We start from the raw sequence: 12802 nt of genomic DNA on the forward strand, positions 1-12802 counted from the left end.
GAGGGATTCCACCTGAGTTGGACTTCACCCCTCCCCTGGGGAAGGCACAGGCTCCAGACAATCTCTCAAACGAGCTTGTTTCTGCCTATGCCTGGGGCAGTTGCAGCCTGAGAAGCCCTGCTGCTGTATCCAAAGGCAGTCAAGCCTTTTTAGAAGCACAGCCACAAAAATCTGTTTCCTTCTTTTTTCTTTTTCCGTCAGCCCTGCCCCCTTGGTGCCAAGGCAAAAATGAGCAACCTCCACTTTGACCAGATTCACCTGAGCTGGGGGCCTATTTTTAGTAGTCAGAATTTGTTAATTAATTCCACAATTGGCGTTTCGTTGGGCTCAACCCCTGCTGCTGGTAAAGCCTCTTTTCTTTCCCCTCTAAGAAGCAGCCTGTGGGGGCGGGGTGCTGGCTGCTGCGGCTTGCGGAACTCACGGTTCCGGGGGGGAGGGGGCTCGCAGCCGGTCCAGCTGGTCCAGACGGGTACGCTGTGTGTCCAGTCACTGATTTGGCCCCAGGAGCTGTTCTGTACTGTTTCTTGTTATTTGGTAGTTGTTCTGGAGGATGAACTAAAATGCACACATTGTTAAGCCGCCATCTTGGCCCTGGAAGTCCCCAGGCAGTTGGAATTTTGATTGGGATTGTGTTGAATCTGTAAATTGGTTCGAGTTGAATTGACATCTTAATAATATTGAGTCTTCCAATTCCTGAACACGAATATTCTTCCATTTATTTAGGTCTTCTTTGATTTCTTTTAGCAGTATTTGTAATTTTCTGCATGTAAGTCTTTTACATCTTTGATTAAATTTATTTTTAGATATCTGCTTCTATTTTAGTTGCTGGAAGAAATGGGATTTTTTTCTTGATTTCTTCTTCAGATTGTTCATTACTTATTGTATAGAGACATTACTGATTTTTGTGTGCTGATCTTGTATCCCGCTACTTTGTTGAATTAGTTTATTAATTCCAGTAGTTTCTTGTGAAATTTTTGAGACTTTGTATATATAGTATCATGTCATCTGCAAATAGGGAAAGTTTTACTTCTTCTATTCACCTTGTATTTCTTTCTCTTCCTTCGTTGCTCTGGCTAGAACTTCTGGTAAAATGTTGAGTAATAGTGGTGACATTGAGCATCCTTGTCTTGTTCCATATCTTAGAGGGAATACTTTTAGTCTTTCACCACTGAGTATAATGTAAGTTGTGGGCTTTTCATATATGCCTTTTATCAAGTTGAGGAAGTTTCCTTCTATTCCTAGTTTTCAAAGTGTTTTTTATGAAGAAAGATGCTGAATTTTGTGAAATGCCTTTTGTGCATGGGCTGAGATGTTCATGTGATTTCTTTCCCTTGTTCTGTTAAGGTGGCATATGACATTTATTCTGTGTGTGTATGTGTTTTATGTTACACCACCCTTGCATACCTGGAATAAGCCCCACTTGATCATGGTGTATAATTCTGATATGCTATTTAATTCAATTTACTTAGTATTTTGTTGAGGATTTTTGCATCTATGTTCATAGAAGTTATTTCTCTGTAGTTTTCTTTTCTTGTGGTATCTTTTATCTGGCTTTGGTATGAGGGTGACATTAACTTCATAGATGAATTGGGGATTCTTTTTTTTTTTTGAAATATTTACTTAGGATAGATGTTAATTTTTATTGGAATCCTTGGTAAAATTCACCTGTGAAGTCATCTGATTCTGGGATTTGGGGGGCAGGTTTTGGATGACTGATTCAAGTTCTTTACTAGTTATTGGTTTGTTGTGATCTTTTAATTCTATCTGAGTCAGTGTAGGTAGTTTGTGTCTTTTCTAGGAATCTGCCATTTCATCTGGGTTAGCTAAATTGTTGGTGCACAGTTCATATTATCTTCATGTATTCTTTTTTATTTCTGTGTGGTCAGTAGTAATGTCTCCCTTTTCAATTCTGATTTTAGTTGTGTCCTACCTCCTCTCTTTGTTTTTCAGTCTAGCTAAAAGTTTCTTTATTTTATTCATCTTTTCAAAGAACCAAATGTGGGTTTTCTTGATTCTTTCAGTTATTTTTAATAACTGTATTTTATGTATTTCCAGTCTAATTTTTATTTCCTTCCTTCGACTTTGAGTTTAGTTTGTTCTTATTCTAAATTCTCTAGTTTTGAGGTAAGGCCTTTAATTTGAGATCTTTCTTCTTTTTTAATATAAGCATTTAGAGCTATATAATTTATTTCTCAGCATTGCCTTTGCTGCATCCCAAAAGTTTTGGTATCTTGTGTTTTCATTTTCTTTTGCCTCAAGATTTTTAATTTCCCTTATGAGTTCTTTGACATGCTGGTTGTTTAAGAATACATTGTTTATGCAAGATATAACTCCCAGGGATGAGCCTGGCACTATGAGATCAATAATGCCTTCCTGACCAAAAGGGGGGGAAAGAATTGTAACAAATACCATATCAGTCAGTAGCTGAGAGACTTCAAATAGAGTCAAGAGGCTATTCTGGAGGCTACTCTTATGCCAGCTTCAGCTACCTGTTTCTGTTTCTCATGGTTTGCCAGAGTCCACCCAAAACCATTCTTGCCAACCTTAAAGGACACCTAGAGCTTTATCTGAGATTCTACAAAAGTTCCATGCACTATAATTACTTTCCAGAAACCTACAACCTCCATATGGGCCCCTGGACCAGATAAGTTCTGAAACCCAAGGGGGCAAGCCTCTCTAGAACATCAGGTATTTCCATCCCCCATCCCATATTATCAGCCTTTTCAAATGTGAAAAAGTTAGAATGGGCATAGCCCAAATACCCCTAAAGATTGAAAGATAAAGGAGAAGGAGTTGTAACCAAGAAGATAGGATTTAACAAAAGAATATAACTGCTGAATCATTATATTGATATTTCTTTTAGTCTTCAGTGTCTTAGAGCAGCAGCTAGAAGGAAAAACCTAAAATTGTGAAACTGTAACCCATACTAAACTCTCAGATCTGTTCTATAACTAATTGTTGCAGTGTGCCTTGAAATTTATTGCTGTTTTGTATATATGTTTTTTTCAAAATAAAAAAAAGTACATTGTTTAATTTCCACATATTTGTGAATTTTCCAGTTCTTTCTCTATCATCGATTTCTAGCTTCATTCCATTGTGGTCAGAGAAGATACATTTTATGATTCCAGTATTTTTTAATTTATTGAGACTTGTTTTCTGACCTAACATGTGGTCTATGTTGGAGAATGATCCATGTACTCTAGTGAATAATGGGGTGTTGCTGGCTATTGTGTGAAGTGTTCTGTAAATCTCTTAGGTCTAGCTGGGTTCGAGTATCCATTCAGGTCTTCTATTTCCTTACTGATCTTCTGTGTAGATACTCTATCCATTATTGAAAGTGGTGTATTGAAATCTCCTAGTCTTAATGTACAACCATCTGTTTCTCCCTTCAAATATCCCAATATATGTTTCATATGTTTTGGGGATCTGCTGTTAGGTTCATATATATTTATAATTGTTATGTCTTTTTGTTGAATTGACCCTTTCATCAGTATATAATGACTATCTTTGTCCCTCATAATAGTTTTTGACAAGTCTATTTTATTTGTTATTAGTATAGCTACCCCTATTTTGGTTACTATTAGCAAGGTGTATATTTTTGCCATCCTTTCACTTTCAACCTACTTATGTCTTTGAATTTAAGGTGAATCTCTTGTAAAGAGCATGTGATTGGGTCATGCTGTTTTGTCCATTCTGCTAATCTCTGCATTTTGATTAGGGGGTTTAATCCATTTATATGTTTTTTTTCAGTGGTTCTACAATTTTATGTGGTTTTGAATAGCAATTTAAAGACAACTTGAATTATAACTTAGTCTTGACTTAAGATAGTAAAGCAAAAGCAAAAGTTAATGTGCCACACTGACTTTTGACAACATTCAGCTTTATAGATTATCTATCAAATGTGAGAAAGGTTCAGCATTCTTTATTGAGTATTATACATAAACAACACCAAAATGCCTTTTGCTATTTAAAAGGCAACATTTCAATTCAGGGAATTTTAATTAGATTGACACAGTTAAGACCAAAAAGATAAAGAAGACTTGGCTACTTTATTTTCAACACCTGCCTTTAAACAGGCTGATAACACCAATTGAAACCCAGGTGAGTCTTGTTCTGTTCTGAGACAGTGAATGGATTTCCCTAGTATTCAAATATAATCATAAAACCAGTTATGTATATCTAAATATAAACCCAATCTATAGATTATGAGTTTGGTATTCACCATCTCTGTGAATAGTTGAACAATACTGATTCAAACTAGCTTCAAATCCAATTATATCTTTAGAAAGGGGAAACAGTGATAGCACTTGCTGAACCAGAATTATTGTTCTGGGACTGTCCAACAAAAATATACTGTCAGCCATTCATAATCTGAATTCTGGTGTATAAGATCAATTTAAGTATGATACATCTACAAAAGTCACAAGACATCTGTTTTTTATAAATAAGGCAGTGGCCAACTATCACTCATTAGTAGCTTTTTTGAGATAAGCTATCAAGTCTGCCTTTTCTGCCTTTTTCTTAATGCCAGCAAAGATCATTTTTGTTCCAGGGATGTGCTTCTTGGAATTCTCCAAATACTCCAATAGCGTCTTCCCAAATGATGCCTTTGTTCTTGCTGGCATCTGTGTAAGAGAATCCGGGGGCCTGACCTGTCTTCTGCCCAAAGAGACCATGCAGACCAAGCTATCAAGTCTTGTGCTTGCCTCCCTTTTCCATGGTGTGGCACTGGGCACATTTCTGAACAAAAATCATCTTGCCCTTCTCAACATCACCCATTCTGAATTTGCTCTCTTGTCACGTAGGGTACGAAGAACCTGCCCAGAAGACCAACGTCCCACTCTCTCTCTGTTTACATTTAAAGTAACTATTGATAATGCAGTACTTTCTTTTGCCATTTTGCTGTTTTGTGCTTTTAAGTCTTACACCTTTTTATTTTGGTCCCACAATTCTTCTGTCGATGCCTACTTCTATATTTTTTATTTTTGTATTCATTTTGAGTCCCTTCTCATCTTTTTGAATATATTTTTGAGCTGCTGAAATGCAATACACCTGAGATGAATTGGCTTTTTTGTTGTTGTTGTTGTTGTTACACACTTCATAACTTTATTCTGTCTTACAGCTACATAATATTCCATTTATGTAAATGCCACAGTTTGTTTAGCCAGCTGTCTGTTGATGGACATTTTGGTTGCTTCCATCTCTTGGTAATTGTAAATAATGCTGCTATAAACATTGCTGTGTAAATGTCCATTTGTGTCCTTGCACTCATGTTCTTTATGAGTAGAGACAGCATATAGATGGGTCCTGTTTTTTAATCCATTCTGCCAGAGATGAATTGGCTTTTATAAAGGGGATTTATTTAGTTACAAATTTACTAATTTAGGAAGGCACAGAGCAACATGTGCTAGCCCTCTTTTCTGCCTTCTGGGTTCAAACGGCTTTCCCTGGGGCTTGTCCTTTCTGCATCTCCAGATGTCTGAGTCTGAGCTGGCTGTGACCTCCTTTCTTCTGATTCCTCCTTTTAAGCCTCATTCACTGCAAAGACACTCCCCTTAGCTGACTGCAGATTTAATCAGCCATAGATGAAATTTACCTGCTGATGATTTAAGTCCACAACAACAGAGCAACTGGGCACCATTACTTGGTTATTATTTGACACTGGAACGTAACTACCACACGTGGGTTTAAAATTTAATATCCTGAATCTATAAAAATCATATTTGATTTGAAGCCAACTTGCCTTCAATGGTACACACTTATTCTTTTCTTTTATCTCTCTGACCCCTGACCTTTTTTTTGTCTTTGTTATTAAATATATCTTTGTGCATTGTATGTCCCAAACCATCAATTTATCATTTTTTATGTATTTGCATTTTAGCACATAAAAGAAGTAAGAAGTGGAGTTGCCTAGCAAACAGTAAAATACAATAGAACTGGCATTTATAATTACCCCTGGCTTATTTTTCATCTTTTTTTTTTCACTTGGGCAGGCACCGGGAAACAAACCCGAGTCTCCGGCATGGCAGGCAAGAACTCTGCTTGCTGAGCCACCTATAGCTGGCCACCCACCCCCGGGTTTACTTTTACCTTTATTTCTTTATACTGTTTGATACACTGTCTAGTGTCCTTCCTTTTTTTCAGTCAGAACTCTCTTTAGCTTAGCTGATAGGGCAGTGGTAAGGAACTCCTTCAGCTTTTGTTTATCTGGGAATATCTTAATCATTCCCTCATTTTTGAAAGAACATTTACCCAATATAAAATTCTTGCTTAGGAATTGTTTTCTTTCAATACATTAAATATTGCGTATCACTACATGGTTTTCTGATGAGAAATTGGCACTTAATCTTATTTGGATTCCCTTGAACATAAGCCATTGTTTATTTATTTGTATTTTATTTTGGAGATCTTTATTTCTTTTTATTTTTTTAACTTTTTTATTGTGAAGTGTAACATATACAAAAAAGCACTATAATTTCTAAGTACATTTTAACAAGTACTTATGTAACAGATTTATTTATTTTTAATTTTTATTTTATTTTTTTAAATACCAAAAAACAAAGCAAATGCAAGCATTCCTATTTTGATCATTCCATTCTGCCTATATAATCAGTAATTCACAATATCATCACATAGTTGCATGTTCATCATCATAATCATTTCTTGGAACATTTGTATCTATTCAGAAAAAGAAATAAAATGAAAACAAAAAAATTTATACTTACTATACCCCTTACCCCTCCCTCCCCTCCCTTTCATTGATCACTTGCATTTCAAACTAAATTTATTTTAACATTTGTTCCCCCTATTATTTATTTTTATTCCATATGTTCTACTCGTCTGTTGACATGGTAGATAAAAGGAGCATCAGACACAAGGTTTTCACAATCACACAGTCACATTGCGAAAGCTGTATCATTATTCAGTCATCATTAAGAAACATGGCTACTGGAACATAGCTCTACATTTTCAGGCAAAATAGAACAGATTTTAAAATTTCGTATGGGTTACAGTGCCATGATTTTTCATTTTTACTTCTAGCTGTTCCAAGACACTGGAGACCAAAAGAAACATCAATATGATGATTCAGCAGTCATACTCATTTGTTAAATCCTATCTTCTCTTTTATATTCCTCCTTTTCTCTTTTGCTTTCCTTTTTTTACATGGGCAGGCACCAGGAATCGAACCTGGGTCTCCGGCATGGCAGGCGAGAACTCTGCCTGCTGAGCCACTGTGGTTTGCCCTCTTTAGCTTCCTTTTATGTGAAAAATAACTTATATGCAAAAAAGCGATACATTTCAAAGTACAATGCAACAATTAGTTGTAGAATAGATTTCAGAGTTTGGTATAGGTTTCAATTCCACAATTTTAGGTTTTTATTTCTAGCTGCTCTAAGATACTGGAGACTAAAAGAAATATCGATATAATGATTCAGCAGTCATACTTGTTTGTTAAACCTACCTTCTCTGTATAATTCCACTATCACCTTTGCTCTTTCTCCCACTCTTTAGATGCATTGGAGCTATGCCCATTCTAACTTTTTCATGTTGGAAGGGCTATCAATAATATGGGATAGGGAGATGGAACTATCTGATGTTCTGGAGAGGCTGGCCCCTGTAGATTTCAGGACTTATCTGGTCTAGGACCCATCTGGAGGTTGTAGGTTTCTGGAAAGTTACCCTAGTGCATGGAAACTTTTTATTTTTTTTTTATTAAAGAAACTTTATATCCTTTTTTTAAAAAAATTTTTTATTTTTTTAAACATAACTACAAACATGAACATTCTTACCATATGATCATTCCATTCTTTGTGTATAATCAATAACTCACAGTATCATCACATAGTTGTATATTCATCACCATGATCATTTCTTAGAACATTTGCATCAATTCAGAAAAAGAAAGAAAAAACTCATACCTACTGCTGTAGTTTGCTAGCTGTCAGAATGTAATATACTAGAAACAGAATGGCTTTAAAAAAGGGAATTTAATAAGTTGCTAGTTTATGATTCTAAGGCTGAGAAAATATCCCAATTAAAACAAGTCTATAGAAATGTCCAATCAAAGGCATCCAGGGAAAGATACCTTGGTTCAAGAAGGCCGATGAAGTTCAGGGTTTCTCTCTCAAGTGAGAAGGCACATGGCGAACACAGAGTTTCTCTCTCAGCTGGAAGGGCACATGGTGAACACAGCGTCATCTGCTAGCTTTCTCTCCTGGCTTCTGGTTTCATGAAGCTCCCTCGGAGGCGTGTTCCTTCTTCATCTCCAAGAGTCGCTGGCTGTGGACTCTGTGCTTTGTGGTGCTGCAGCATTCTCTGCTCTTTCCAAATCTCTTTTATAGGACTTCAGAAACTAATCAAAACCCACCCAAATGGGTGGGGACACACTGCTACCTAATCTAGTTTAACAAACACTGTTGATCAAATCACATCTCCAGGGAGATGATCTAATTACAGTTTCAAACATACAATACTGAATAGGGATTAGAAGAAACAGCTGCCCTTACAAAATGGGATTAGGATTAAAACATGGCTTTTCTAGGGTACATACATCATTTCAAACCAGCACACATACCATACTCCTTACCGCTCGCTCTCATTGACTGCTAGTATTTCCATCTACCCAATATATTTTAGTCTTTGTTTCCCCTATTTTTTTCTATACCTCTTACCACTCCCTTTCATTGATCACAGCATTTCAATCTACTAAATTTATCTTAACATTTGTTCCCCCATTATTTATTTATTTTTAATCCCTATGTTTTACTCACTTGTCCATACCATAGATAAAAGCATCAGACACAAGGTCTTCACAATCACATAGTCACATTATGAAAGCTATATCATTATACAATCATCTTCAAGAAACATGGCTACTGGAACACAGCTCTACATTCTCAGGCACTTCCCTCCAGCCTCTTCAATATACCTTAACTAAGAAGGTGATATCTATATAATGCATAAGAATAACCTCCAGGATAACCTCTCTATTCTGTTTGAAATCTCTCCGCCATTGACGCTTTATTTTGTCTCCTTTCTATCTTCCCCCTTTTGCTCTAGAAGGTTTTCTCAATCCCTTAATGCCGAGTCCTAGCTCATTCTAGAATTTCTGTCCCATATTGCCAGGAAGGTTTACACCCCTGGGAGTCATGTCCCATGTAGAGAAGGGGAGGGCAATGAATTTGCTTGTCATATTGGCTGAGAGAGAGAGGCCACATCTGAGCAACAAAAGTGGTTCACTGGGGGTGACTCTTTGTTTGTTTGTTTATTTTGTTTTTTTTGCATGGGCAGGTACCAGGAATCGAGCCTGGGTCTCTGGCTTGGCAAGCAAGAACTCTGCCTGCTGAGCCACTGTGGCCTGCCCTGGGGGTGACTCTTAGGCCTAATTTTAAGTAGGCTTAACCTGTCCTTTGCAGGGATAAATTTCATGTGAACAAACCCCAAGATTGAGGGCTCAGCCTCTTGCTTTGGTCGTCCCTACTGTTTGTGAGAATATCAGAAATTCTCCACATGGGAAAGTTGGATTTTCCCCCTTTCTTGCCTGCAAGGGGATTTTGCAAATAATTTTATTCACTGTTCAAATCACTCTGGGATTTATCAGGGCATCACTCTGGACAAACCTACGAAATCTCATGCCCTACTCAAGGTTCCATGTATTTATGGTGTTCAGTTAAACTGTCCACATAAGTTATATTAGGAAATGCACTAGTCAAATTATAAATTTTGAACCAAATAAACATTTTTTGCTTTAGTCTTGCTTTAGTCTTACACAGTTAAAATTTTAAAATATGAATTACCATCTATTGTCAGCACCCTGCAATTTTGACATTCCTTTGTTCTTCCTCATGCAAAAACATTTTTTAATTTGTACATTTAGTCACTATCATTGTGCACTCTAGGCTTTCCTAGATTATACATGGAACCTTTGTAGTATCTTATACATTGCTCTAAGTGTTCTTTAGGATTGGCTGGAATGGTTTTGTTTAGGGTTTGGCAATTTATGATAGGTAGTAATATCTAAGTGAAGCCTGTATAAGAATGACCTCAAAAGTAGCCTCTTGACTCTATTTGTACTCTCTCATCCACTGTTGCCTTCTTTGTCCCCCTTTTGGTCAGGATGGCATTGTTGATCCCATAATGCCAGGCCCGGACTCATACCAGAGTGATCCTTTTTAAACATAAATACAATTGCATCATTCTGCTGACAGCCCACCCATGGCTTCCTCATGCACAGGATCTTATGCTCTGCAGGACTGATTGGACTGGATCCTGGCACCTCTCCAAGCTCACAGAGTGCCCTGTTCTCCTCACCCTCTGCAGCCACAATGAGGGTCTTGCTGTTCCTCAAACACACCCATTTCATTCCCCTCAGGGCCTTGGCAGATGCTCTTTCCTCTCCTAAAGTGCTCTTCTTCCAGTGTCTAGGCAGTTCCCCTCACTTCGTTCAAGTGGCTCACATGCATTGCCTCATTTGAGAGGCCTGCCCTCCCTCACTTTCTAAAAAGGACTTCCTGTCATCTCACTTTGCCTTTATTTGGCTCCATTTTTGTTCATACACTTAGAATCTGAAATGATGTAGCTATTCTTTTACGTATTCATTATTCTGTCTCCTTTCTTAGAATGTCAGTTCTTGGGGGTAGGACCCAGTCTTTCTTGGTCACCATTGTATTCTGGAACAGCATTGCACATGGTAAACATGCAGTAGATGTTTGGATATTTAAATGTTTCTAAGCTGTATGTGTTTAGTACCCTGATAGATTCCAGGATGGGAGATGAAGTGGGACCTGGTCCCTGTCCAAAAGCAGCACTCAGGCTAGAGGCCCAGCCACGAAGAGTGGGGTTTCTCATTGCCGCAGACCAGCTGCAGCAGCGTTTGCTGTGCCCCTTCAGCCCCCACCAAACCCAGGCCTTTAAAACTAAACCAAGATGTCACCTTCTCCAGAAAGGCTTCCATGATACTGCTGCCTGTGTGTGTCTGTCTGATTCATACACACACCACACAGACACTCCGGGGATGCCTCCTGTGCACACATTCTGAACACACATCTGTGTCACTTGGCTGTACTATGTCATTGCATAATTATCTTTTATTTTTTAACAGCTTTATTGGGCTATATTTAATTCCTATAGCATACAGGTCACCCATTTAAAGGATACAATTCAGTGGCTTTTAATTTATTCCCACAGTTCTACAACCATCACTGCAATTTTAGAGCATTTTCCTCATCCCTAAAAGAAACCTTCATACATTTCAGCAGTCTCTCTCCATTCCCCTGGCCCAAACCCTAGGCAAACACTAATCTATTTTCTGTCTCTATAAGTTTGCCTGTTCTGGTCATTTCATATTATATTCATATAAATGGAATCATACAACATGTAGTCTTTTGTGACTAGCTTCTTTCACTTAAGGTTTTCAAGGTTCATCCACTTTGTAGTATGTATCTGTACTTTTTTTTTTGTATACTGTAGGTGGAGGTCACATTTCATTCTTTTTTCCATGTGGCTATCCCATTTTCACAGCACCATTTGTTGAAATTTGGGGGTGGGTGTGGGGAGTGCATGGACTGGGAATCGAACCTGGGTCTCCTGCATGACAGGCAAGAATTCACCCACTGAATTACCCTTGCACTCCCTGTATCTGTACTTTTTTATTGCCAAACAATATTCTATTGTATGTATATAGTACATTTTACTTGTACATTCTTCAGTTGATGGACATTTGGGTTATTTCTCCTTTTTGGCTATTATGAATGCTGTTATAATGTACAAGTTTTTATGTGGGCATATATTTTCTTTTCTCTTGGGTATACATATACCTGGGAGTAGAATAACTGGTCATGTGATACTTTTTTTGGTAACATTTTGAGGAAATGTCAGAGTGCTTTCCGAAGTAGCTGCACTATTTCACATCCCCACCAACAATATATGAGAGTTTTAGTTTCTCTACATCCTTGCCAATACTCGTTAGATACCTGTCTTTGTTGTTATAGCTTTCCTAGTACATGTGTAATGGTATCTGTGCTGGTTTGAAGCTGTTATGTACCCTAGAAAATGCCATGTTCTTTTAATCCATTCTTGGAGGTGTAGGCCTTTAATGGGTGTTGTGATCCACCCAACTCAAGGTGGGTCTTAATCCTTTACTAGAGTCCTTAATGAGAGGATAAAAGGTAGTAAAAAGCCCAGAGAGCTCAAAGAAAGAAACACTCAGAGGGCTTGGAGAAAAATGCCCTGGGAGAAGCAAGCAAGGACCCACAGAAACTGAGAGAACCTGAACCCGAAAGCAATGAAACCCAGGAAAGAAGGACTAGCAGATACTGGCCATGTGTCTTCCCATGTGACAGAGGAACCCAGATGTGAGTGGCCTTTCCTCAGAGATGGCATCGTCCTATTGATGCCCTAATTGGGACATTTTCATGGCCTTAGAACTGTAAATTTGTAAACTATTAAATCCTTATTGTAAAAGCCAACCCATTTCTGGTATATTGCATTCTGGCAGCTCTAGCAAACCGAAACAGTATCTCATCATGCTATTTCCCTAATGGCTAATGATGTTCTGCTGGTGTGAATCTGTTGTGTACCCCAGAAAAGCCAAGCTTGTTTTTTTTTTAATTTTAAAATTAAAAAAATATATAACAACAAACAAGCACAAACATTCTTAACATATGATCATTCCGTTCTACATATATAATCAGTAATTCACAGGATCATCACATAGTTGCATATTCATCATGATCATTTCTTGGAACATTTGCATCAATTAAGAAAAAGAAAAAGACAACAGAAAAAAATCATACATATCATA

General features: G+C 37.6%; 1 protein-coding gene and 1 pseudogene across 13 annotated transcripts in view; one reads left to right on the forward strand and one right to left on the reverse strand.

The window, feature by feature from the left end:
• The window catches only part of PABPC4 (poly(A) binding protein cytoplasmic 4), a 92911-nt gene that overhangs the window by 75477 nt on the left and 4632 nt on the right, over nt 1-12802 (forward strand). The window lies entirely within an intron of this gene.
• Nucleotides 4447-4902, reverse strand: LOC143674454 (cytochrome c pseudogene; annotated as a pseudogene).

The sequence above is a fragment of the Tamandua tetradactyla genome, chromosome 2, assembly GCF_023851605.1.
Source record: "Tamandua tetradactyla isolate mTamTet1 chromosome 2, mTamTet1.pri, whole genome shotgun sequence".
Classification (NCBI taxonomy): Eukaryota; Metazoa; Chordata; class Mammalia; order Pilosa; family Myrmecophagidae; genus Tamandua; species Tamandua tetradactyla.